This window comes from Chiloscyllium plagiosum, unplaced genomic scaffold, assembly GCF_037043375.1.
Source record: "Chiloscyllium plagiosum isolate Xiang-an unplaced genomic scaffold, Cpla_swu_hap1 HiC_scaffold_5, whole genome shotgun sequence".
NCBI lineage: Eukaryota > Metazoa > Chordata > Chondrichthyes > Orectolobiformes > Hemiscylliidae > Chiloscyllium > Chiloscyllium plagiosum.
Window position 1 is genome coordinate 106657903 of NW_028270143.1, and position 27789 is coordinate 106685691.

Genomic DNA, 27789 nt, shown 5'->3' on the forward strand with positions numbered 1-27789 from the left:
TAGATTGTTATTTAAATAAAAATGATGAGCAGGGTTATAGAGAAAATGCAGGAAAATGGAACCAAGTTAAAATGCTGGTGCAGATACAATGGGCTGAATAGCTGTCTCCTGCACCATAACAATTTTGGGAAAATTTAAATGAAACTATATTTAGACTTTCAATCTGGTAAAATACTTAAACATGAAAGGATTAAATTTAGACTTTTTAATAATTCACTTTGAAAATTGGAATGGCTGAATATTGGAATGGCTCAGAAGAACCAGGAGGAGACATGAGAAGTTGTTGGCAGATAGGATCAGGGTTAAACCTAAGGCTTTCTATAGGTATTTAAGGAATAAAAGAATGACGAGAGTAAAATTAGAGCCAATCAAGGATTGTAGTGGGAAGTTGTGTGTGGAGTCAGAGGAGATAGGGGAAGCACTTAATGAATATTTTGACAGTATTCACTCCAGAAAACGACAATGTTGTTGAGGTGAATACTGAGATACAAGCTACTAGACTAGGTGTGATTGAGATTCACAAGGAAGAGGTATTAGAAATCCTGCAGAGTGTGAAAATAGGTAGGTCCCCTGCGCCAGATGGGATTTATCCTAGGATCCTCTGGGAAGCCAGGGAGGAGATTGCCAAGCATTTGGCATTGATCTTTAAATCGTCATTGTCCAAAGGAATACTGCCAGAAGACTGGAGGATAGCAAATGTGGTTCCCCTGTTCAAGAAGGGAGTAGAGACAATCCAGGTAATTATAGACCAGTGAGCCTTACTTCAGTTATTGGTAAAGTGCTGGAAAAGGTTATAAGAGATAGGATTTATAATCATCTAGAAAAGAATAATTTGATTAGAGATAGTCAGCACGGTTTTGTGACGGGTAGGTCGTGCCTCACAAACCTTATTGAGTTCTTTGAGAAGGTGACCAAACAGGTACATGAGAGTAAACCAGTTGATGTGGTGTATATGGATTTCAGCAAGGCGTTCGATAAGGTTCCCCACAGTAGGCTATTGTACAAAATGCAGAAGAATGGGATTGTGGGAGATATAGCAGTTTGGATCAGTAATTGGCTTGCTGAAAGAAGACAGAGGGTGGTGGTTGATGGGAAATGTTCATCCCGGAGTCCAGTTACCAGTGGTGTACCGCAAGGGTCGGTGTTGGGTCCACTGCTGTTCGTCATTTTTATAAACGACCTGGATGAGGGCGCAGAAGGGTGGGTTAGTAAATTTGCAGATGATACTAAGGTCGTTGGAGTTGTGGATAGTGACGAAGGATGTTGTAGGTTACAGAGAGACATAGATAAGCTGCAGAACTGGGCTGAGGTGGCAAATGGAGTTTAATGCGGACAAGTGTGAGGTGATACACTTTGGTCGGAGTAACCGGAATGCAAAGTACTGGGCTAATTGCAAGATTCTTGGTAGTGTAGATGAGCAGAGAGATCTTGGTGTCCAGGTACACAGATCCTTGAAAGTTGCCACCCAGGTTGACAGGGTTGCCAAGAAGGCATACAGTGTTTTAGCTTTTATTAATAGAGAGATCGAGTTCCGGAACTATGAGGTTATGCTACAGCTGTACAAAACTCTGGTGCGGCCGCACTAGGAGTATTGTGTACAGTTCTGGTCACCGCATTATAAGAAGGATGTGGAAGCTTTGGAAAGGGTGCAGAGGAGATTTACTGGGATGTTGCCTGGTATGGAGGGAAGATCTTATGAGGAAAGGCTGAGGGACTTGAGGCTGCTTTCGTTAGAGTGAAGAAGGTTGAGAGGTGACTTAATAGAGGCATATAAGATAATCAGAGGGTTAGATAAGGTGGACAAGGAGAGCCTTTTTCCAAGTATGGTGACGGCAAGCTTGAGGGGGCATAGCTTTAAATTGAGGGGTGATAGATATAGGACAGATGTCAGAGGTAGCTTCTTTACTCAGAGTAGTAAGGGTATGGAATGCTTTGCCTCCAACGGTAGTAGATTCGCCAACTTTAAGTACATTTAAGTCGTCATTGGATAAGCATATAGACGTACATGGAATAGTGTAGGTTAGATGGCTTCAGATTGGTATGACAGGTTGACGCAACATCGAGGGCCAAAGGGTCTGTACTGTGCTGTAATGTTCTATGTTCTAATACTTCAACATCCTAAGAAGCTGCTCTGAAGCTCTTTTCAGTTTGACAACAATACGATACACAAAACCAATTTTGCAATAATGCCAAAAGGACAGACATGTTAGAGTGCAATACTTCTGTTTCTATACTGACACAATCAACTTTCAGTGTTACTAGAACAGGAAGAGACTGAGTGTGAAAAAACAAACAGGAAAAGAGTATCGTCTCAGTTAACATCTGCATCTAGTTTTTTTTTAGAACATATACCACAAGACGAACAAAGGCTATTTAGCTGAACACATTTATTTAATCATTTAGTAGCACTGACTAAAGGCATACTTGCATCATTTCATTCTTCACAAGACAAAGCACAAAGGCTAAAGAAAATGCTAATGATCTTGAATCTTCCAAAAGCTTCAAGCATGACAATATTGGTGAACAAGCAAATGTATTAACCAACTTTGCCACTGTTTTGAAAACTGAATGTATTACATTTAAACTTGTAACTTGGAAACCCCTTGGAGGTTTATTTTTACAAGTGTCATTGTATGTAACGATAGTATTAACTAGGTTGCACCAAAATAATCTGTTCACCAAAGAGGATTTCTTATTTGACAGATGACTGATGATTTTCAGCCAGTAATTATTATAGCATTAATAAATTCATGCAAACAACTTTACTCAATTGTAATTTATTTCCGTAAACTGCATACTGTACATTTATTATTTCGGACTCATTCAACAAAACAGTATCTGATGCCTGGTCAGTGTGAGCTTCTGATTTTTTGTAACAGCCAGTTGTGCTAATATAGGAAAACAATAAGTTGGAGCCTTTACTAACAGTAAATACTTGGATTTTAGATATTATTAAAAGTGTTTTGAGGATTTCCCACAATCCATATCAGATGCCTGTTCCTCACTTTGGTTATAACACCCTTCACCATCTGATTGTGTTGTTTGGAAAAGTGCAGGATTCTGTAAAATCTTAATGCTAGGACTTGATCAAGAATTCTTCAACAAGGATTTCATAACAAAAACTTTGACTGACATGTGAAACTATTAAAAAAGGGGAAAGGGTTCGAATGTGTAGCTTTATAAGCACTTATGAGAAAGCCACAATCAACAAGGCATTAATACTGGTTAACGTGACATACTGTGCTGTAGAGGCAATCTGCCAATGGATACTGAGCATGTTAACCCAGCAGACAACTTCACTGCAACTCACAAAGGTTGCTGTACCAATGAAGAATGTGAATCAACCAGGGTAAAGTTCAACAGACCTGTGTCGCCATGGGTTCTTCTGGTTTTGACTATGCCTTGGTGGAGATGGCGATCAGGATGACAGGGTGGAGTGGGGTCAAATTAACATTGTCTTTGGTGCTGTTTTGATTGTTGAAATCTCCAACCAAGAAAGTAAAAGTCATTCAGGGAATCTTGCTGTGTCCTTTGGTGGATATCAAAAGATTACAAAAACATTTGTGTTTAGCAGAAAGGTTGATGGTCAGCAATTTACTGAACTCACATTAGAACTGCAGCAGAGTATAGGTGCAACATGATCCTTGGACTTTGCTTGGTGTTGAGACTTATCAGGCAAAGCTTTATTTAAAAAAAGTGACATCTCAGCTCAAACAATGCATTAAAGGTGTGAGGTTAGAGTGTGTATGTATTCCAATCTTGAGTCAGACTGTTTCTATTTCCAAAGTAGGAATTTATAAAACATCACATGGATTGACTGCTAACAGATCGTGTGCTTTTTGAACAAAATAGAATGTATCTGCAAATACAATTCTGCAAATGCAAATTCACCCCATAGACTTATATGTGTGCGTGCATGCACGAGAGAGAGAGGGAGAGAGGGAGTGTGTGCGTATGTGTGCTTGAAAAAGTGTGTATCTGAGTGTGATGGAGTATATGCCTGTGAGATGGTGTGCGCATGAGTGAGAGTGTGGGGGAGGTGTGTGTGTGTGCCTGAGAGAGAGCATGTGCATGGGGGATGATCTATGGCATATGTAAGAGTGTGTGTGCGTATGTATGCATGTGTGAGAGCATATAGTGTAGTGGAGTCACCTGTAGTGTGACATGAACCCAAGGTCCCAGTTGAGGCCATCCCTCATGGGTTCTCAACTTGGTTATCAGCCTCTGCTCAGCCACTCTGCATTGTTGCATATTCCAAAGTCCACCTTGGAGGACGATCGCCTGAAGATCCGAGGCCGAATGTCACAAAAACATTTGTGTTTAGCAGGAAGGTTGATGGTCAGCAATTTACTGAATTCACATTAGAACTGTGCAACATGATCCTTGGACTTTGCTTGGTGTTGAGACTTATCAGGCAAAGCTTTATTTAAAAAAAAGTGACATCTCAGCTCAGACAATGCATTAAAGGTGTGAGGTTAGAGTGTGTATGTATTCCAATCTTGAGTCAGACTGTTTCTATTTCCAAAGCCGAATGCACAGAAGTGTTCCCCGACTGGGAGGGAACATCCCTCTCTGGCAATTCTTGTGCGGTGTTCATTCATCTGTTGTCTCAGCGATTGCTTTGTCTCACCAGTGTACCATGCCTCAGGACATCCTTGCCTGCAGAATACGAGATATATAACATTGGCCGAGTCACAGGGGTACCTGCTGCGTACATGGTGGGTGGTGTTCCCACATGTAATAGTAGTATCCATGTCGACACTCTAACACATCTTGCAGTGGTTTCCATGACAGAGTTGTATTGTGTTGTGGGCAATGTAGTCCTGAAGATATTCCTGATGAAGGGCTTTTGCCCGAAACGTCAATTTTACTGCTCCTCGGATACTGCCTGAACTGCTGTGTTCTTCCAGCACCACTAATCCAGAATCTGGTTTCCAGCATCTGCAGTCATTATTTTTAACCTGAAGGCTGAGCAGTTTGCTATGAACAATGGTCTATTTCAGGTTTCACGGTTGTTTAAAGGCAAACAGTGGAGGCGTAGGGAGGTCTTGGCGAGTTGCTCATTCCCATCGATAATGTGTTGCAGGCTGCGAAGAACATGATGTAGCTTCTCTGCTCCCAGGAAGTACTGGACAACCAAGGGTACCCTATCGGTCGCATCTTCTGTCGATCTTTTGAGGAGGTCATCACAGTTTCATGCTGTGACACTGGCAATCAATGAGCTGAGCATCATATTCTGTTCTTATGAGGGTGCCCTTCAGTGTTCCTCCTCATCTGAACAGATCCTGTGTATGTGTAGGGCTTGGCTGTTTTAATATGTTTAGCTTGGGAGCTAGAGAAGTGCAGCGTTTTGAGGTTATCTGCAGGTCTGCAGTAGAGTGAGGTACTGAGGTGCCCGTCCTTAATGGAGATGCATGTGCCCAAGAATGAGACACTATGACACTCTGATCTTTTGCTATAAATTCTGTGTCCTATGACCCTGCTCCACTAGCTACCTAACGAGAGCTTGTACTTTAACCTTGTGTTGTGCAATTTTTAACTAAGTTTATGCTTGATATTTTTAGCCTAATGATAACTAATTGGAGATTGTGAGCGTTGAGATTATGATCAGCACAATAACAATGCTAAAATGCTAAAAACATTAGTTTCGAACCAACACTGTGGGATCTGTTTCCAAATAAATTCCTCAAACGACAGACAATAGTAGTACAGAACAGGAATAGGCAATTCAGGATTTAGCTATGTGTAATTAGGCAGACTTGATAAGGGAGTTTAAGGAGAAGGAACCCTTAGGAGGTAGAAGACAACATTATAAAATTCACTCTGCAATTTGAGGGGGAGAAGCTGGAACCAGATGTAATAGTATTACAGTTGAATAAAGACAACTACAGAGGCATGAGGGAGGAGCTGCCCAGAATTGACTGGGAGAGGAGCCTAGCAGGAAATACAGTAAAACTGCAATAGCAGGGATTTCTGGGAGTAATTCAGGAAACACAACAAAAATCCATTCTTAGGAAAAAGAAGCATGGTACAGGGAGGATGAGGTAACCATGGCTAACAGTGGAAGTCAGTGACAGCATAAAAACAAAAGACAAAGCATATAATGCAGCAAAGGGCAGTGGGAAGCCAGTGGATTAAGAAGCCTAAAAAGATCAACAAACGACAATTAAGAAGAAATAAGGAGAGAGAAGAATAAATATAAGTGTAAGCGATCCAGTAATATAAAAGACGACTGCAAAAGTTTCCTTAGATACGTAAAGGGCAATAGAGAGGTAAAAGTTGACACTGGGCCACTGGAAAATGGCGCTGCAGAAGTAGAACAAAGAAATGGTGGAGGAGCTGAACAAGAACTCTGTCAATCTGCACGTTGGAAGACATGACTAACATCCCAAAAATTCAAGACAGTCAGGGAACAGAGGTGAGTATGGTGGCCAACACCAAGGAGAAGGGGGGGAAAAAAATAAAGATCTGAAGGTGGATAAATTACCTGGAGCAGATGGATTACACCCCAAAGTTGTGAAGAAGATAGCTGAAGAGATAGTGGAGGCATTAGTGGTGATTTTTCAAGAAACACTGGAGTCAGGGAGGGTCCCAGAGGACTGGAAAATCACTAGTGTAACTGCCCTGTTTAAAAAGGAGTAAGGCAAAAGACAGGAAATTACAGGCTGATTAGCCTGACATCAGTCGTTGGTAAGATTTTGAACTGCATTGGGAAAGATAAAATTTCTGAATACTTGAAAGTCCATGGTAAAAGAGGGCAAAGTCAGCATGGTTTCCTCAAGGGGAGGTCATGTTTGACAAATCTCAAAGAATTGTTTGAGGAGGTAACAAGCTGGTTAGACAAAGGAGAGCCAAAGGATGTTATCTGCATGGACTTCCAGAAGGCCTCTGACAAGGTGCCACACAAGAGGCTGCTGAGTATGATAAGAGTCCATGGTGTTAGAAGCAAGGTACTATCATGGATAGAAGATTGGCTATCTGACAGAAAGCAGAGAGTGGAGATAAAATGGTCCTTCTCAGGATGGCAGCCAAAGACTAGTGTGTTCCACAAGGGTCAGTGATGGGGCCGCAACTTTTCATTTTATACATTAATGATCTAAGTGAAGGAACGGAGGGCATTCTGGCTCGGTTTGCAGGTGATACAAAGATAGGTGGAGGTACATGTAGTATTGAGGTAGCAGGGAGGCTACAAAAGGATTTAGACAGGTTAGGAGAGTGGGCAAACAAGTGGCACATGGAATACAACAAGGGAAAGTGTGAGGTCATGCAGTTTGGTAGGAAGATTAGAGGAATAGATTATTTTCTAAATGGGGAAAAAATTCAGAAATCTGAAATACAAAGGGACTTGGGAGTCCTAGTCCAGGATTCTCTTAAGGTTAATTTGCAGGGTCAGTTGGTTGTTAGGAAGGCAGATACAATATTTACATTTACTTCAACAGGATGAGAATATAAACACAGGCATGTACTTCTGTGGCTCTAAAAGGTTCTGGTCAGACTACATTTAGAATATTATGAGCAATTTTGGGCGCCATATCTCAGGTAGGATGTACTGGCCCTGGAGCGGATCCAGAGGAGGTTCACGAGAACGATCGCAGGAATGAAAGATTTAACATAAAAGAAACGTTTGAGGACTCTGGGTCTATACTCAATGGAGTTTAGAAGGATGAGGAGGGATCCAATTGAAACTTACAGAATACTGGAAGGTCTGGATACAGTGGACGTTGGGAAGATGTTTCCGTGAGCAGGAGATACTAGGACTCAAGGGCACAACCTTAGGAGTAAATTAAAGACCCTTGAAAATGGAGAGGAGAAACTGGTGAATCCAGGGAATTCATTGCCACAAAGGCTGTGGAGGCCAGGTCATTGAGTATACTTAAGACAGAGGTAGAAAATTCTTAATTATCAAGGGAACCAAAGGTGACAGGGAGAAGGCAAGAGCATAGGGTTGAGAAACCTATCAGCCATGACCAAATGGTGGAGCAGACTGGATGAGCCAAATGGCCTAATTTCTGCTCCTATGTCTTATGGTCTTACTTGTAGTAGGGTGCATACACATTTTGTGGATCTGCACTTAGTTGGATGTACATATACCTTTTATCATATATTGCCCATTAGGTGGCAGCTGAGACTGTCACAGACTAATGCTGCGGAATTGAAAGCCTGCTATCAGCAGAAACAAAAAAAAATCATAGTGCTCAAATTAAGATACAGTGAGAGATTTGAACATTGAATACCATGGTGACAACTATATCCTATAGTCTAAATGTAAAAGGGCCTGGTGCATTTAAAGCTACTTGACAATTTACAAATGGCCATGGTTTCAAATTGCAGCTTGTGTCTGTTAAAATCCAAGTTACAGGTAGTTTGGGATAATGTACATTTCAGCAGCGCAACTTGGCTATAACATCACTGAAGAATTAGCAAACAGAATTTGAGAACGCTTACTTCCATTGACAATAGCGTGATTCCAATGGGGATCAGTTCACGCGCTTTGCTCTGCACATGCACGATGTCCGTGCCAAAATCTCTGTGCTGTTCTGCACGTGTCGATGTCCGTGCCGGTCCATGGATGCGCGACATTGGTGCCAGACTTTGTGCCATTCTGCGCATGCGCTGATGTCAGCTGCCGACAGAGCAGCTTTCTGTGAGAGGTAATGTACAGAGTACAGCTTTCTTATATTTTTTTTAAATGTACTGCATTAAATTTACTTTTGTTTCATAAATACAATTCAACCTTCATTCAGGCTGTGCTATACTTCGCATTAGGCTTTTGGGTGATTTTTGAGTAACTGTGAGTGATATGTTTTGTTGGCCTGCCCCTAACCCCACTTTTCCCATGGGCCCCATGATTTCTATTACATGATTTTCTATTAAATGAGGTTTTGCCAGAACGCAACTACAGCATTATAAGAGAACTACCTGTATTTGGAACTGTCAGTTATGTACTTTTCTTTGGAGTGTCCATTTGTACAAGAATCACTATACAAGTGATCTATTAAAACACCAGCACACATCTCAATTTCCCAAAATTAATTTTAATCTGGCAGAAATTACATAGTCAAAAGAAAAATGCTAACTCAAATTGCCCCTGTGTACCATCTGGCAAACGGCAATATGATACTGGCAGACACTTAGAAACACAGTTGCCATCTCTCTCTCTCGCTCTATGATCAATGCATGATACAAAAGAGGAAAGTGAAGAACTTCAAAAAAAAACAAAGATCATTTCCTGACTGCATAACAATACGTTCATTTATTGCATTTGCTAGTGATTTCATTCAGAAATTTGAGCTAATTAGATTTTATATTTTATGTCTACACAAGTCAATGTTACATTTTCCTTGAGGCTTCTTGATCAACAAAGCAAAAGGAAAAATCTGAAATCTGTACATGCATCATGAAAACAGGCAAGAATAATGCATTCATGTACAGATGCAATTCCACCTGCTCTCCACCTTGTGGCTGTTCCAGTACTCACCCCTTTAAAGCTGGTTAAAGAGTGGCCAGAACATAAGCAAAAGGGAGGAAACATATGGTAATTTGCTATCAGAATCGAGCATGGAACCTCGCTGTATCTATAATGGTAGCAGCATAACATTTACAATTAAAATCCAGGGTTTATGAAAAAAAATCCTTCAGCTGCTCCATGTTTTAAAAAAATCTGATGTGTGGAATTCACAACAAGTATTTGAGCTGATTAGTAGAAATGCATTTAAGCAGTAGCTAGCTATATAAAAGAGGGAGACAAGATAAAGGTTTTGTTGATAGGTTAAAGTGAAATGAAAGAAGGTTTGAATGCCAGCATACAGCAGTTCACCTGAGAGGTCTGCTTCAGTGTTAAATTGTTCAGGATCTTTGGATTCTCAAAATGCTTTTCAACTGTAGTTAGTGTTATGATCTGGGAAATACAGCAGTCAGTTTGGGCACAGCAAGTTTCCACAAACAGCAATGTTGTACTGACCAGATAATCAGTTATGGAATTCACATTGTTCAGAATACTGGGAAAAGCTGCCCACTTTTCTTTAAGTACAGCAAACCTTTTATTAACTACTGTATTTGATCAAATATTGTTGGCTGATCAAAAGGTTCACATAATCAATGTAAAAACACACACTAAGGAATAGAAATGCAATGCATGGGGTATACACGTCACTGTTTACTTTATTCACAGATTAAATCACAAATAATTTAATACAGCTTTGCTTTAAACAAAACTTACCAGCGGAGAGCCTCCTCACTCGCACTCTTAACTGACTATTCAGACATCACTGAGATCGCAATAATAAACTTCTGGTATTTCAGGTATATATTTTTTCCCAGTTTATCAAGAGCGCCAGTTCATAAGGTGCCAGTTAAAACAAAGCTATAATATTGTGAAATCTCTTATTCCCACCTGAGCAGACAGATGGGATTTCAGCTTAACAACTCAGCTGAGAGACAGAACTTCCATCAGTTCAGTGCTGTCTCAGTACTGCAGTGGAGCATCAACCTAGAATTTAGCCTGGTTTTAAGCTTAATCAGCCAAGAGTTACTATAGTAACCACAAAAGGTTGACAGGATGGCAACAGCGGTATCATGTCACGTAGTGTGCCTAGTTAGTATGAAATGCCATAAAAACAAAACTAAGCTTACGGGAAATTGAAATTTCACTCTGGTGCTGGTTTCACATGACAAGGTTCCAGCAAAGGGAAAGCCAAAATTACTTCAACTTGATAACATTTAAAATGTAACAGGCATTTTGTCAGCAACGGAAGTTACAGCAGTTATATGCCATGTAAAGAGCTCCACTTCACAGGACTTGTTGGCATGAGCAGCTTTATAGCAGTCTTCAGCACACCAGTGTGCCTCAGGCACTGTTTGCTATTTTTGTTTTTTGCTACGGTCTCAATTTCTGTGGAATGTTAAGCATGGTTTTAAATTAATTGCCTAATACGCATGCACCATTAGTTGAAGTGTCACATACATGTGAGAATTCTCAAGTGAGGTTTCCACGTGTGAATGGGACATTCTGTTGGTATGAAAATATTATTTGGAGCCAGTGATGAAAAGTCAGAAATGACAAACAACGTCACAAATTTCTTCCCATTACATTAATATAATTGATTTAAATGGGAGCAAAACCACTTAGTTTTTATATTACTTTACTAATAGATAATGTAATGGCAGAATTATTAATATACGTTGATTTCCCCATCTGTTAGCCAGGTTAATTTCACTACTCAATGACCTTACTACTTTTACATAACAGTACAAAAGATAAGCAATAAAGCTGTCAATCACAAGGTCACTTGCAAGCATAATCTTGTCCTGTAATTGCCACCCGCTGGTTTACTGACACAGAGTTCTGGAAAAAAATTGTTTTTCTCGACCCCATATATTTCCCTTGTCAATGGGAATAGCCAGCTGTGAATGGCAAAGGACCTTTTTTTTCTGTGCAGAGCACCTTTCTTTTCCAATCTCAAGAGTACTTGTTGCATTTTAATGAATCCACTGTATCAAAGCAGCAAATGTTTGAATACAGAAAAGTGCTCTTACAAATTGATGTGGGCTGAATGTTTGCAGCTTGGGAATGTATATTCACAATAAGATATTTCAGTCTCACAAGAATATTGGAATAAATCTTTGAAATATAAAAGCGGTTTGTCCTACAATTCAGAAACTTAAGGACAAACGCCAGATTTCAAACACATTATTTCAAGAATATCACCTTTAAATATTCCTACTATTTGAGTTACATATCTTCACTCCTTTCCTCAATTTTGCTGATGCCCCGAACTGTGCATCTTGGACCTTCACCCTGAAAGTTTAAACAAACAATTTAAACTAAACATGCTATGTACTAATTTCAATTCCTCTGCACGTGTAGTGACTCCTCCAAACCAAACCATCAAATGAAAGAGGTGTCTTGAATTTCTGACATACATGTGTCTAGAGACATATGTAATCTAGGCATAAATCAATTTTGTGATTTATATTTGGGATGTGGACTATCTTAGCAACTAAAAAACTCCAAATCCCTCCATTCTTCTACTAATTGAATTTTCTAAAAACTGCAATCTCTCAGAGGCTTGCTTAAAATTACAACCAGATTTCATGCTCAGGAAGGAAAAGTCACTTCTCTAGTGTTCTTTTGCATTTTTAAAATTTATCTTCACTGGGAACTGGAGTGTTTCGATCAAAGCATTTGTTTTGCATATGTCACATTAAAAATCAAAATGCTTCCACAATTGCAGGTTCATAAACATGTCTACCAAATGTGCATGAATAAGTTGAAATTTTAATATTCATATTTAAAGTGGGAACATATGGCGAATTTGAGGCTTACCTCCAGCCCCAGTTGTGCACACTAATTCATGCTCTTTTGTATATTTGGATGTATCGTGATAATGTGGGCAGATTTGGCATCACAATATGAGTACATGTTCTGGGTTCATCCAATGCAGGAGCCTCCAGGCAGTATGGTTAAGGAAATCCTCTAACTTTGGAAATCCAACACTTAAATTGCACAAAATAAACACATGCATTACAGAATTGCTGCCAAAGACAATAAATGGCAAACACCAGCTATGGTCTTAGTCAAAAAATTGTGGGCACAGTTCCCACCTCAATATTGACTAAACACATCACTGCTATTATCCTGACTACCTTTGCACTACTAGATTAATGCTAAGCTAAGCTAACAGAAATGATGGTCAGTTAGTTAGACAGCTGGTTTGCAACGTACAGTAATGGCAACAAAGCTGAGGTTACCATGAAGGACTCTTCTGCTCAACTTCTCCCCTCACCCGAGGTATGGTGGCCCTCAGTTTGAACCACCATCAGTCGTCTTTCTCTCTACTGAGAAGCAGGACTTTTTAAGATATAAATTCATACTAAACTATGATCGGAGTCTACACTCAAATGTAGTGTTGCTAGGTGGGTTGCTAAAGCCAAGCCTCTTCTGCCCGCTCAGGTAGATGCAAAAGATTCCATTTTAAACAACATGAGTTGTGCTACTCTATAGCCAATAATTATCCCTCAGTCTACATCTAACTAGAGATTACATGGTCATTAAAACCTCATTGGGAGATTTCTCATCTTTCCTGGCTTATACAATTAGTATGGATCAGATTGATGCCAGCAGCACAGGTTTCAATTCATAATCTAGCTGAGATGGACTCAGGCCTGTGTCTTCACCCTGCCCCATAGTAAAAGATCACAGAATTTACAAAGCTTTTGTGATTAATCACCAAGGACCTGCCTTCAGTAGAGAACTCACAAAGATTACTTTGCTGCCCATTGGACCCCACTGAGCATAAATAGCTGCTACATTTCTCACATTATGACAGTGACTGCATGTCAAAAGTGCTTCGCGAGGTAATGAATAGTGCTATATAAAAGCAAGTTCCCACTTTTCACTTATGTGGAGAAAAGGAGAGGTCTCTGAACATTGATCATCCAGGGCAGGGAAATATACAGTCCAGCAGTTTTTTAATTAATCACTCCATTTAAAATCTATTCAATAGCCCCTTAATTTTTTTTAATCAAACTCTCCTTCCCAAAGCAGTCCATCCGCAAGTCTGTCAACTTCTTTGCTAAGTATTTAAATTTAAACTGTCTCAGCACCTTCTATCTTACGCTCATCTGCAGAATGTGGCAATCCCAAACATATAATGAAAATCAATTTATAAATTTATTGATCATTTTTGGTTTCCTTTTATCAAAACAATCCACAAGTACTGGAATCTGGAGTAGAGGATTTGCTTCCTTTTCTTTTGTCCTCTGCCATCTGGTTCATCATTGAGACACAGCAACTTGAAGCTTGATGCAGCTTGGTGGACCAGTTTACAACATTTTGAACAATTGGTAGCAAGCTTCTCCCAATCAATAACATCAACACTGCTACACTTCAAGGGCAGTATCAGATTTCTTTGACCTCCCCTGGAATGTGGATCATAGAACAGTGAAGAGAACAAGACTGGGCAGAAGAGACACTTTTTAGCCATGTGGAAACACTGTACAGTCTAAGTTTATTTTGTTGGAGGTTTTGCCCAAGGGCTTCTACAACTACCTTCAAGGAAGCCACTGATGTTTATTTGATCTCGATCACCGAATCTCAGAATCTAAAGAGGTTCCAGTTGCAGGGTCTTCACTGAATCCAGGGGATTTAGTGAAGACACTGATACCGAAACCTAGTTAGCTCTCTTTCATGTCACTAATACACAGTTCAGTTCAAGCTGCAGTACAGAAGTGGGGTAACTTGAAGTCTTTGTTGTCAAATATTCACTGTAGTTTGTGTAAGGCTGAGCTGATCCATCGTTGGAGATCCGAGTCAATAGTGGCTTTTGCAAGAGTGGGCCTGCCAAGATTTTGGAAATGCTTAACATATTGCAGAGTCCCCTTCGACATATGTGGGGTGAGGGATGGGAGGGAACATCTGGCGGACTAAGTTGATATGTGCTTTGTTATGGCATTATTCAAGGATAGACTACATTCCTTATATACAGAATCAAAGAGATCAACAGATACTTGAAAATCTGGTGCAGATGGAAAACACAGGAGTCAATACATCACCATATATCAATGGTAATCATTTAGTTTTAGCATGAGGCAATTGAGGTTAAAGAATTTTCAAATACAGATGATACTTAATATTCACACCAGAGGGCAGGTGATCTTTGATCAAGTTAATGGTCACCATCAGGAAGAGTAAATCAGGGACATCGGTCTTGCTTGATCTTAGTCTGGATTCTGAAGGCATCTGTTTGACACAATCAATACAGTTGTAGAGGTATCATGAAGTACTTGCAGGATCGTGAAGGAGTTTCTTGGCCACCCAAAATTTTGGAGAACAATTCAGAGAGTTAAATGTTTTGGTCAGATGGACAAATACAATGAAGAGTTCCTGGTGACGTTTTCAGCACTTTTCCTTGAATTTTCTGGTTTGGTTCTGCCACTGTGGAAACTCATCTCCCTGGGATTTGTAATTTTTCCCTCTACCATGTGTCATACACTGTCCTTAAAATTTCCACCCAAATTCTGATCTTAATGATGTGTGTATCCATTACTGGACAAAAATACACAGCTCCAGTTCTCTAATCCACAACTACTAAGTTTGCATTTCTGATTCTGGTGTTCCTACCTTAGTTTGTATTTGATCACAATACATATCATCTACTGCCATCATATCCTGTTCACCTCTTCTTCATTACTTTGAAAACCTACATAAGCCATTTTGACATCTGCAAATTTAGCTTTTGTTTTTCTTCACAGGTCCATCTATAAACACTATGTACACTGGGCCCAGCACTGACCTATTTTGTAGCTGCTCCTTATCATAACAATTTCACCACGGCCTCCACTCTTTCTCTGGTTTAGGCAGTTTTTTAAAAATGCTGCAGCCTTGCCTACTACTCCATACATTCCAACCTTGTGGGTTTATTGTTCAAGTGACATGGCATCAAAGTCCAAAACCAATGAAGACCAAATTAAGGTGACTGGCTAAAGAAGTGATGAGGAAAACTTTTTTTTTTCCCTGATATGCAAGGAGGCAAATTCACCTGTGGTTTTTAAACCAGAATTAAATAACCACCTGAAGAGAGAAAAAAATTCAATGCGGTGAGGAAAAGTAGGAGGAATGGAGCTATTGAGGAGCTCTTCTTGGTTGCCAGCTCAATGGACAAAATGGCTGACTCTCTATGTTGTTACCATTTTGTGAGTCTATAAAAACTAAATGGATTATTTTGAGAGCATTTTCACTTTCTGAAAGCATTTTTAAAATTCATTCATGGGTTGAGAGTTGACCAGTTTTATTGCCCATTCTTAATTGCACCTTAAATAATGTAGTTCACACGATGTAATGTTAGAAAGAGTTCCAAGATTTGTATTAAGCAATGAAGAAATGGCAAAAGAGCTCCAAGTCAGGATAGTGCATGAATTGGAGAGGAATTTTCAGGTGCGGATACTTTTCTATGTCTGCAACCCTTGACCTTCTAAGTGGTAAATGTCACAGGTCTGGAATCACTGTTGCAACATTTCTGTGCATTGATGGTGGAGGAAATTAATTTTAAGCTGGTAGATAAGGAGCCAAGCGAACAGGCCGCTTTTTCATGGCCTGGGTGGTGTTGAGTTTCGCTGGAGCTGCAGTTTTCCAGGTAAATGGAGAGTATTCCATCATTGTTGCTTGGAGATGGAATGATTTTGAGGGGTGAGATAGCAAGTTACAGACTGAATTTCTCACCTGCTCTTGTAGCAGTATTTCCTCAATCATAATTTCTTTAAAAATAATTCCAGTAAAAGCACTGAGCAAAAACTCACTCCCTTCAATCCACGTGGACTCACTTTTGCCATACACTTATACCCAAGTGCCTCTTTTAGAGGTGTGTTGCAATATTGTACTGAAAACAGATGTTCGGCTGATTGGCCCCATATTTCCCCCAGGCTGTTCATATTGTCTTGGGGTCTCAGTAGCGACTTTCCAATCCTCAGTAACAATACTCAACATGCAATTAATTTCCTAAAGATAGTGGCTACAATCAGACTACCTCTTAAGAACTTTTGTATGAAGGCTGCTTGTCCATTGATGATAATCCTTGTTAGCATTTCTTTCAACTACAAAAATACCAAATCTTTGCGGAGACAATATTGAATGAAAGCAGGGAAAAAAAATCATTTGGTCAGGGTGTGAGAACAATGCAGAAATAGTTCTCAATTCAAAGCAACTATTCTCAAAAGATTTGAAATAGTTTCCTTCTTTCAGCAAAAAACAGATTAATGTCAAAATAGGATTTTTTTTTTACTTTGCCAGGTCAATACGGCCGTAAATTTTAGAGCTTGCTTGAATTATTTTTAATCAAATTTCATTAAGTCAGTTTTGTCCAGTCATACAATTTCACCCACATTACTTTGTTTTAAATGCACCTTCTCAGTTTTCCTTCACATTTTGGCAGCCTTGTTTACAGTGGAAACTTTATCTCAGGGTGAACACAGACTGGGTAATAAAACCTCCAGTGTAAACCACTGTTGTCCTTAGAAGCTGGGAACCAGAGATTTTCCACTCCCTACTGCGCTGTAAATCAGTACCTATTTAAGGGCCTCCTCTTAATTATGTGCATGTGATTCAAGTTTAGCATTGATGGCAGTGAATCTCAGCTGTCCACATCACAACCACTATAGTTCTTAACACATCAAATGAAACCCCAACTTTCACCTACTGTTTTTTTCTGAATAAAAGGGCAGCTATTTTAACTTCAAGTTGACAATAAATACTTCAAGAGTCAAACAAAATCTCCGATCCACAGTAGCAGAAGCTGCTCAGGCTCCTAGACTATCAGTCAGACTTTTGTTTTAATATCTTGTATATCAAAGAGTCAAAAAGTCAGACAGAAAAGGAACTGACAACTATGGCTACAAATGTGAAACAGCAAATAATGGCAATGAATTAGTAGACAAGTTCAGGAAAACTATTTTTAAAATTACTTATTATTTCAGGTTACATGTGGCTTTCTGGGCTAAACTGGCAGATCCACCCCAGGGCACTGCTGATTTTTTAAGTGAATAATAGTATACATGATGAAAGTGAAGAAAGTGTGCTGGAATGGAGTTAGGTAGAAAGTTCAATTTACATAAGATAAACCATGCTAAGCACAACAAATTGATAGGGAGTCAGAGACGGTGGGATAATGAAATGTACAACACAATCATTTATTTTAATGGGGATTGCTGTTGGAAATGGAAGGGAAGCCACAACACAAACCTGGTTGCTGACAGTGGATCATGTACTCTTGTACAGAAAAAAACTGCAACCTAGTACGCCTACGTACATGATCCACAATTCACAATGTTGGATCATATGGGATTGGGGTAATTTATTAGTTTCAGATAGATGACTGGCTGATGGACAGAACACAGTCGGGATAAATGTTTATTTTCCTGGATGGCAAGATGTAACTAGTGCCACAGGGTTTGATCCTTGAACCCCAGCTATTCACAATCTACATTAACGACTTGGATACTAGGATAGAAGGCTCTATAACCAAATTTGCAGACAACACAAAAATAGGTGGGATGCAAATTGCAATGAGGAAATAAGCACCTTACAAATGGATACAGATAGGTTAGGAGATTGGGCCAAAATGTGGCAGATGGAGTTTAACTGGATAAGTGTGAGGTCATGCATTTTGGTCGAAAAAATTGAAAGACAACCAATAATCTAAATGGGGAAGAGACTTCGTGGTGCTCTGATGCAGAGGGATCTTGTTATCCAAGTTCATGAGTCAGAAAACTAGCATGCAGGTGCAGCAGATAATAAAGAAAGCGAATGGAATGCTGGCTTTTATAGCTAAGGGAATAGAATATAAAGGTAAGGAAGTTTGGTATGCTTTCCTTTATTGGTGGGAGTATTGAGTACAGGAGTTGGGAGGTCATGTTGCGGCTGTACAGGACATTGGTTAGGCCACTATTGGAATATTGCGTGCAATTTTGGTCTCCTTATCGGAAAGATGTTGTGAAACTTGAAAGGGTTCAGAAAAGACTTACAAGGATGTTGCCAGGATTGGTGGACCTGAGCTACGGGGAGAGGCTGAACAGGCTGGGGCTGTTTTCCCTGGAGCGTCGGAGGCTGAGGGGTGACCTTATAGAGATTTACAAAATTATGAGGGTCATGGATAGGATAAATAGACAGTCTTTTCCCTGGGGTCGGGGAGTTCAGAACTAGGGGGCATAGTTTAGGGTGAGAGGGCAAAGATATAAAAGAGACCTAAGGGGCAACTTTTTCATGCAGAGGGTGGTACGTGTATGGAATGAGCTGCCAGAGGATGTGGTGGAGGCTGATACAATTGCAACATTTAAGAGGCATTTGGATGGGTTTATGAATAGGAAGAGTTTGGAGGGATATGGACTGGGTGCTGGCAGGTGGGACTAGTTTGGGTTGGGATATCTGGTCGGCATGGACGGTTTGGACTGAAGGGTCTGTTTCCATGCTGTACATCTCTATGACTCTAAGTGTTGTTGCAACTATATAAGGTTTTGGTGGGACTGGACCCGGACTACTGTGCATAGTTTTGAACATAGAACAGTACAGCACAGTACAGGCCCTTCGGCCCACAATGTTGTGCTGAGTATTTATCTTAGTCTAAGATCAACCTATCCTACACCCCTCAATTTATTGCTGTCCATGTGCTTGTCCAAAAATCACTTACATGTTCCTAATGCCTCTGACTCTACTACCACCACTGGCAGTGCATTCCATGCACCCACCACTCTCAGTGTAAAGAACCTACCTCTGACACTTCCCCTGTACCTTTCTCCAATCACCTTAAAAGTATGACCCCTCATGACAGCCATGTCTGCCCTAGGGAAAAGTCTCTGGATATCTACTCAATCTATGCTTCCCATTATCTTGTACACCTCTGTCACTCCTCTTCCTTCTTCTTTCCCGTATGAAAAACCTGAACTCACTTAAAGTCTCTTCATAAGATAAGTCCTCCAATCCATGCAATATCCTGATAAATCTCCTCTGCACCCTCTCTAAAGCCTCTACATCTTTTCTGGGTGTCAAGTTTAAGGGATCTATGTACGTGGACCCCAAGATCCTGCTGTTCCTCCAGACCACCAAGAATCCTGTCTTTAACCCAGTATTCAGCATTCAAATTCGACCTTCCAAAATGAATCACTTCACATTTATTCAGGTTGAACACTATCTGCCACTTCTCAGCCCAGCTCTGCATCCTGTCAATGTCATGTTGTAGCATGCAACAGCCCTCAACATGACCTACAACACCAGTGACCTCTGCCATCGGTAAACTTACTAACCCATCCTTTCACTTCTTCATCCAAGTAATTTATAAAAACTACAAAGAGCAGAGGTTCAAGAACAGATCCCTGCGGGACACCACTGGTCACCGACCTCCAGGCAGTTTTGGCCCTGTTATTTGAGGAAAGACGTAGTGGCACTGGAGGCAGTTCAGAGGTTCACTAGATTGATCCAGAGATGAGGGATTTGCTGTATGAAGAGAGATTGAACAGTTTAGGCCTATACTCTCTGGAATTTAGAAGGATTAGGTCAAATCGAGGTATTCAAGATGATACAAAGGAATGGATAAAACAGAGCAGATGGTTCCTCTTGTGGGGCATTCCAGGAGGAGAGGTCCCACACTTGGGATAAAGGGTAGCAAGTTTAAAACAGATATAAGGACAAACTTCTCCCAAAGGGTTGTGAATCTGTGGAATTTGCTACCCCAAAGTGCGGTGATGCTGGGACAGTTAGTAAATTTAAGGAGGAGTTAGACAGATTTTTAATTGGTAATGGGTTGAAGGGTTATAGAAGGCAGGAAAATCGGGGTGAGGAGCATATCAGTCATGATCAAATGGCGGAGCAGAGGTCATGGGCTGAAAGGCCTAATTCTGCTCCTATATCTTATGAATTTATGAACTTATATTCTAAGCAGGGGTTAGACAGTGAGAAATGCGAAGGGAATTAATTTACTCTGCTGATCTGTAAGAAATTGGATGCCGGTTGGGGGGTGGGGGGAGTTGATATGTTTCTCTATCTTGTAGGTACAATGTAAAACATTTGCGTTACCATCACTTATTATTCAAAGTTAATTTACATTATCATTCACTGTTCAGAATCAATAAAAATACTGCAGTAAAAAAATTTCTACCAGATCTTGCCATCAGGCAATGATCTAAATTACATTATCTCCAGAAACAGGTCACTGCATTGTCTTGAGTGGCATATGACTGTAGGTTGTCTTGTGGGCATTACTGATGGTGATGTAAATGGATAAACTGTTCTCTTGTTCAGAGAGCTTCTCTTGACACGCTTCACAATCATTGCGAAGAGTGTTAAGTGTTCCTCCAAAGCTTGTACTTGCTTAACAAATTTTGACTGTTCACAGGGGTTGGCGTATTGCAGAACATCAAGAAAATAAAAACCTAAGGGGTAATCCAGCGTCACTGTCAGGCAGCCGCCAGATGAGGAGAGTATGGTGACCTGATGCCCCCAAAACTGGCAATCACTGCACCCATGACCAAGCATGTCAGTGTTGCATTAAAAATATGGAAGTTAAATAAAATGGTAACTTGACATGAGCAATTTATGTAGTAGAGTTTGCAATTAAAAGCTGACAGGAAAGACCCAAGTCCAAATTTGAAATTAAAAGTATGAATCAAAAATGGTGGCACGGGATGCAAGGCTAACATGGTCAGGCACTGAACCTTACACACAAGTAAATCAATGACAAGGTCCACAGCTCTTAAATCAATGTACGCAGAACAGAGACCGATTTATTCAAGTGACTCACTCCAAGAAACTAGACTAGCATATCAAAAATAGACTTCTCAAACCCACTTGGTCTCTAGACTTTCCTGTGATAGGGCAGACAGCGTTTGGGACATCTGAGAAACATGTAGGGTTAACAAGTGAACAATTGGGAAGACTAGCTCTCATCAGGATAGGCAGACAAAGAAGCAGAGACCTATGAAACACTTAGTGAATAGGACACAGGCAAAACAAAAACATGGGCTAGGGAAACAAAATCATTATTACAACTTATTCCCAGTCAAATCAACTTCAAAAGAAAGGTGGTGGTGGTGTTGGAGGTGGGGGGCCGGAAAGAGGAAGAAATATTCAACACATATTATACAACCACCTGTATTTATATATGTCTTTACAGTTATAAAACATCCTATAGCATTCCACAGGACCATCAAACAAAACTCAATACCAAGCCACATAAGACAATATTAGGACAGCTGACCAAAAGCCTGGCCAGAGAAATAGATCTGAAGATTTTTAAAGGATGGAGTGAGGGAGGTAGATGAAAAAGTTGAGGAAGAGAATTCTACAAAGAGGACGAAGAACTCATGCCCTATCTAATGCCTCAACTGAATCTGCCTCCACTACACTTCCAGGCAGTGTATTCCCACACTACTCACCGTGAGAAAGATTTTTCTCACCGCACATTTTTTTCCTTTTGCAAGCACTTCAAAACTGGGCCTTCTGGTTCTCAATCCTTGCACAAGCAGGAACAGGCTCTCCCAATTTACTCTGTCTTGGGCCCTAATAGAACTATCAAATCTCCCCTCTTCCTCCTCTCCAAGAACAATCCCAACATTTCCAATATTTCTGGTTCCAACAATGAACAACCTTTCTCCAATGCACTCACAACTTTCCTAAAGTGTGGCACCCACAATTGTTAAAAATCACAACACCAGGTTACAGTCCAGCAGGTTTATTTGGAAGTACAAGCTTTTGGAGCGCTGCTCCTTTGTCAGGTAACTAATGGGGCAGGATCATACGACACAGGATTTAGAGTAAAAGATCAAAGTGTCATACAACTGATGCAATGATTTTTAACTTGTACTTTTCAACCAATACCAGTTTTTAAAAAAACAGATCACTTGGCCAGTTATTTCAGTACTGTTTGGTGGGCCTGACTGCACCCGATTACAATGCTGTATTTTCTGAAACCAAAGATTGATGCTGTCCAATCTGACTGCTCATCTGATAGCAAGTTAAAATTTAGTTTATGACTTGAAATTAGTTAAAACTGGCAAACTTGAATGTATTCTGTTCATGAAATATTCATATTCTTGTACCAACATCCCTATCTTCATCACTATAATGTCATAGTTTCCTCCCCACCATCCAGTTTTCAAACACCCCACTCCTATATGCAGATTGAATTATTTATCTCCACAGTTTAATCCAACCATTTGGGAAGCTTTCTACTATGCCCCAATGTGGATTACTATACATTCTTTAATTTTCTACTACCTGTCTTTCATTTAGGTGGAAGTTCTATGATGAAGTATACATAATTGCCTAAAATTTACCACTTCTAGGCTAATCACTATAGAATCCTACGAAAATAAATTGATTTATTCAGTTTGTAAACAAGTGAATTTTAGAGTAATGTTTGTTTTGGACTTCTGTATAGCAAAATATACAAGACTAGCCACATCCCTGCCTGCCATTAAGCTGAAGGGTGGGTATACACACACACGCACCCCTACTGTTTTATGAGTTGTGTAATCACAGTTCACTTCACAAGCTGTTCATCTTACTGCATCCATCATTTAAAACTAGCATAAACAATTATCCCAGAATTTGTGGATACAAAATATGTTTCTCAGAATAAAATATTCTAAATATAATTTTTTAAAAAGTAATTCCAGAATCTTTTGTTATTTTCAGAGAGTGAACAGGTGTGTCACCCCAAGTACATGTTCCTGCTGGGGTGAGCACTACGTTCAACAACATATTGGCTGGACACAAACTATCCAAATAATTAGATGGTGTCTGATATATAGCTAAATCAGTGTCATACCTCACCAAGAACCTAGCTAGGTTAAATTTTCAAAAACTGCCAATAATGCAGCGTTCGCTCAGAATATGCTACAAGTCTTTTAAAAAGAACCATAAACACAAAAGATACTTATATATACAATCCTGAGTAGATGACAAGTTACTAATATCATTGGCATCACCTCCCTTAATATTTGAGTTTTAATGGATTCAGATCATCTCAAAAACTAAGATCAAATTTCAGAATCTTTTCTGACCTCATTACATTTAGTTTCATACAGTTTCCCCGTAAAGTTAAATAAGAATTGCCTCTCTTTTCACGAATGGATTCCTCTGCCTTTTGATTGGGTTCTTACCTTCACTTCATCAACTTACAAAACCGCTGGTTTCATAATGTAATTTGCCTTTAGTAAAGTTATGATTCTCAAGCAGTGTATTATTGGATATATTCTTTGCCATCTTTTTCTAAACTAAAAATCTACAACAGTGCATGGTCAAAATTATAGATCCACTTTTTAAGATTTGTAGCCAAAATACCTCGGAAATATTCAATTCAAAATACTGAGATATGGCATTTAGTAAGTGTAGCATGCTTGAGAGGACTCTTGTGGTGCAGAGGTAGTGCCATTATCAATGCACCAGGAAACCCAGGTTCAATTCCCACCTGCTTCAGGGAGATTGTAATAACATCCCTGAACAGGTGGAATACAAAATATCTAGCATGCCTGAGAGGAATAGGTTGATTTCCTAATACCCTCCAGCACTGGGGTTTTCCTTGTCTCATGTTGGGGCCTGTCAAAGACTAATTGAAAGGGAGACTGATTGCTCGGTCTCATACAGTAATTGTTGTATCCTGCAAACAGGAAGGTGATAGAAACTAGATGAGACTTGCTCTTTTCTCATCCTGCAATTCCTAAGTGCGTAAAATAGATGATTAAAATCGGAAATTATCTTCTGAATTTTTAAAATGTGAACATTTATCAATATTGTTGGCAATATTTAAGGAAAGTTAATTCAATCGTAACTACTATGGAGAGATCTGTACTGTAAGACTGATTCTTAATGTGGTTATTAAATGTTGAGTTCAGGTGAGCATACATTCAGTGCAAGAAACATGAGAAGATAGATTTGTGGCACCACCTGTTACACTTGATGCTCTCAGCAGGGTCACCTCTCATGAAAGGCTTATCTATGTGCATTTGCAATAATTCTCACACAAGAATGGCTGGTGACAATAGATGAGAGATGGGTAAAGCAGGGGCACTTGATATACAGCTCTTGCTAGCATATAACATAATTTGGTATCAATATAAAGCAACTACTTGAGAAGAGTGGAGATTACGCTATTAATTTCAAAATGAATGAATTAAACTGTACTCAAGTTAGGCAATGGCCGATTGCAAAACCCACCTATAACAACAACTACTTTCATTTAAGACAGACCTTTAACACAGGAAAACAACCGTACTTCACAGGAGTGCAATCAGACAAAAATTGATACCAGACCAAAGAAGGCGATAATAAGTCAGGTGACTAAACTTAAAAACACACAATTCAAACAGATCCTTGAAGCAGTCTCTTATGCCATAGTGGTAGTGCCCCTGCCTTTGGACCGTGAGATCTAGATTCAAGTTCCAACTGCTCCAGAGGAGTGTAACAACAACAGCAGGTTGATTAGAATAATAGGTTAAAGGAACCTTTAGATTAGATTCCCTACAGTGTGGAAACAGGCCCTTCGGCCCAACCAGTCCACACCGACCCTCCGACGAGTAACCCACCCAGACCTATTTCCTTCTGACTAATTGACCTAACACTATGGGGAAATTTAGCATGGCCAATTCACCTGATCTGCACATCTTTGGACTGTGGGAGGAAACCAGAGCACCCAGCAGAAACCAATGCAGACACAGGGAGAACGTGCAAACTCCACACAGAGAGTCGCTCGAGGCTGGAATCAAACCCCAGTTCTGGGCACTGTGAGGCAGCAGTGCTAGCCTCTGAGCCACCGTGCTGCCCCTTGAGGAGATTGAGAAAGAAGGGTGGTTTAAGGCACACTAACAGTGGAATGAAAAGAGTAAAGTATGCATCAGAATCCAAAATTGGAGGGATCTGAGGTTCTGAATGATTGCAGCACTGAAAGTAGGGGGTGAGTATCTGAATGGATTTCACAAGAGAATAAGAATTTTTAAATTGAGGGGTGAATGATCTAGGAGCTAATATAGGTCAACAAACAGAGGGCCTTACTTTGTTAAGCAGAACTTGGTGCAGGCTAGAATACAGACAGACAGGTCTGAGAGCTTAAGTATATGAAAAACAGAAGAGAGAAGGCTACCAGGAATAGAAGGTAACTAAAGCACAGACAAGGATATCGACAGCTGAAACAGGAGCAGAAAAAGAATGGGGCAGTTTTGAATGGACATGACATAGACTTACAAACTCAGCTTTGAGTCAAGTGGGATGGTCACCAAGATTTTGTGCAGACTATTTCAGCCCAAGGCAGCATCCAGGGAAAGAGGAAAAAAAACAGTGGCAAGGAAAGAGTTTCTGGTAGGATAAGAACTGGCTTTGGTCATTTTAAGGTTTAGTTAGAAAAACATGCCACTCATCCCAGACATCCCCTCCAAATCAACACTAGAAATGAAGGAGTCAAGGGCGTGAGGTGGGTGCTGCCTACATACATTTGAAACTTGACAGGTGATGCTGCAGAGCAGCACCATGCAAATGAGAAACAGGAGAGGGCAAACAGAGATAAAAGAATTATGGACAAACCAACTTAATACAAATATGATTAAAAGCACATGCAAGTCAGGATCAGATACCAGCAACAAGTAAAACGGTAGCCTAGATTTCAAAACTACAGGCAAGATATACTCAATTTAATTTATGAGGCCACAATACCCAGCAGAAACTCAAGTCTATATTTTAATTCTGGAATACTATGCATGCTTGACAGACTATTTAATACCAGTGCATGTATAACACATGTAAAGCATTATGGATTTTCAAACACATATGCATGTATCAACTGCTTGCTGTAAAATTGCCAGTCGTTTCCAAAACCTAAAGTGTTAGCACTTGCCTTTATCAAAAGTGCAACGTCGGCCATTGATTTTTCTTAAAGAAAAACAAGCTCTCAGAGAAAATTCCTGACCCCGGCTCTCAAAATTGCAGCACCAGTTAGACCGAGACATTAGGAAAAAGTGAAGTGAAAAAATGTGTTATGGTAAAGGAGCAATTTGAAATGCAATGTCTGACCCCACATAACTGTGGAGATGAATAGAGTCACCAGGGCTAAACTGTTGATTTAAAGGAGGGCCAGCTCTATGAAACTATATGGTTAATGTTCAAGAGGCAACCATCCATCATAGCCAAGACAGAGAAAAAAAGTGTGTAAACCCTGTTAATGGTCACATCTCCCTAGGTTTTACTCTGACTTTACCCACCCATCAAAATGGGAAAGGGGGGAGAGAGACAATCCTCACCAACATCTCCCTCTCCCCTAACAATAAAAAAAAACTGGTCTCCCGTCAAGTTGGGCTTTGCCGAGAAAAGAAGAGTGTGTTTGGCGGCGGCGTCAGGAGGAGGACATTAAACCTCGGCCACAGGGTCTGAAGTGAAATAAATAAAACAAAGAGAGGAAAGGGGGGGGGGGGTAAGGCCGGCTCGGCCTAGCCGCCGCCTGCAGCCTCTCCCCGGCTTTGGGAGTGAACACCACTCGCCGACACCCTCCTCCTTCACTCCCCGAAAGGCGAAGTCTCCCACCTCCCCCCAATCCCCGACAGCCGGGCCGCCATGTTCCCCGGTCTCCGTCCCCCCGCCCGCCTCACCGAGCGAGTTCCCCGGCTCCCCCCCCCCCAAACCCAACCCGGCCCCGCTTACCTCCGCCAGTCTCTCCTCTCCACCTCCCCCCCCCAACCCCCGACAATCCGCCTGGCAACCAGGCCGCTGTGGAGTTTCCTTTCCTCCCGCGCCCCCTGTGCCCGGTGCGGCGTTGGCAGGGCCTGTCAGTGTCGGGCTCGGGCTCGAGCTCGGGCTCCACTCGCTTCCCCCTCGGACTCGGCTCCACATCAACAACAGGAGCCCGTCCGTCCGTCCGCCAGCCCGCGCGCCCCTCAGCGGCAGAGCTCAGAACAGCAGCAGGTTTCCCCACGCCCCTCACCCTCAGCACTCACTCTCCTCCTCCTCCATCACCACCACTTTCACACTCCTCTCTTCCTTTCTATGACTCTCCTCCTCCTCCTCCACCACCACCACTTTCACACTCCTCTCTTCCTTTCTATGACTCTCCTCCTCCTCCATCGCCATCACTTTCACATTCCTCTCCTCCTTTCTATGACTCTCTTACTTCTCCATCACTACCACTTTTACACTCTTCTCCTCCTTTCCCTGACTCCTCCTCCATCACCACCATTTTTACACTCTTCTCCCCCTTTCCATGACTCGCCTCCTCCTCTGTTATCACCACTTTTACACCCTTCTCCTCCTCCTCATGACTCTCC

The 27789-nt window shown here is 40.8% G+C and overlaps 1 protein-coding gene across 3 annotated transcripts in view; it reads right to left on the reverse strand.

Annotated features, from left to right (window-relative positions):
• The window catches only part of zmynd11 (zinc finger, MYND-type containing 11), a 199753-nt gene extending 172431 nt beyond the window's left edge, over positions 1-27322 (reverse strand). The window contains exon 1 of one of the 3 annotated variants that reach the window (XM_087987554.1): positions 27170-27322. The gene's annotated coding sequence lies outside the window, so the exon portion shown is untranslated. Of the gene's footprint in view, positions 1-8445; positions 8601-11707; positions 11798-27169 lie in introns of those variants that run through there. The other 2 variants (XM_087987552.1, XM_087987553.1) reach the window with 2 other exon arrangements.
• Between the last annotated feature and the right edge of the window lie 467 nt (positions 27323-27789).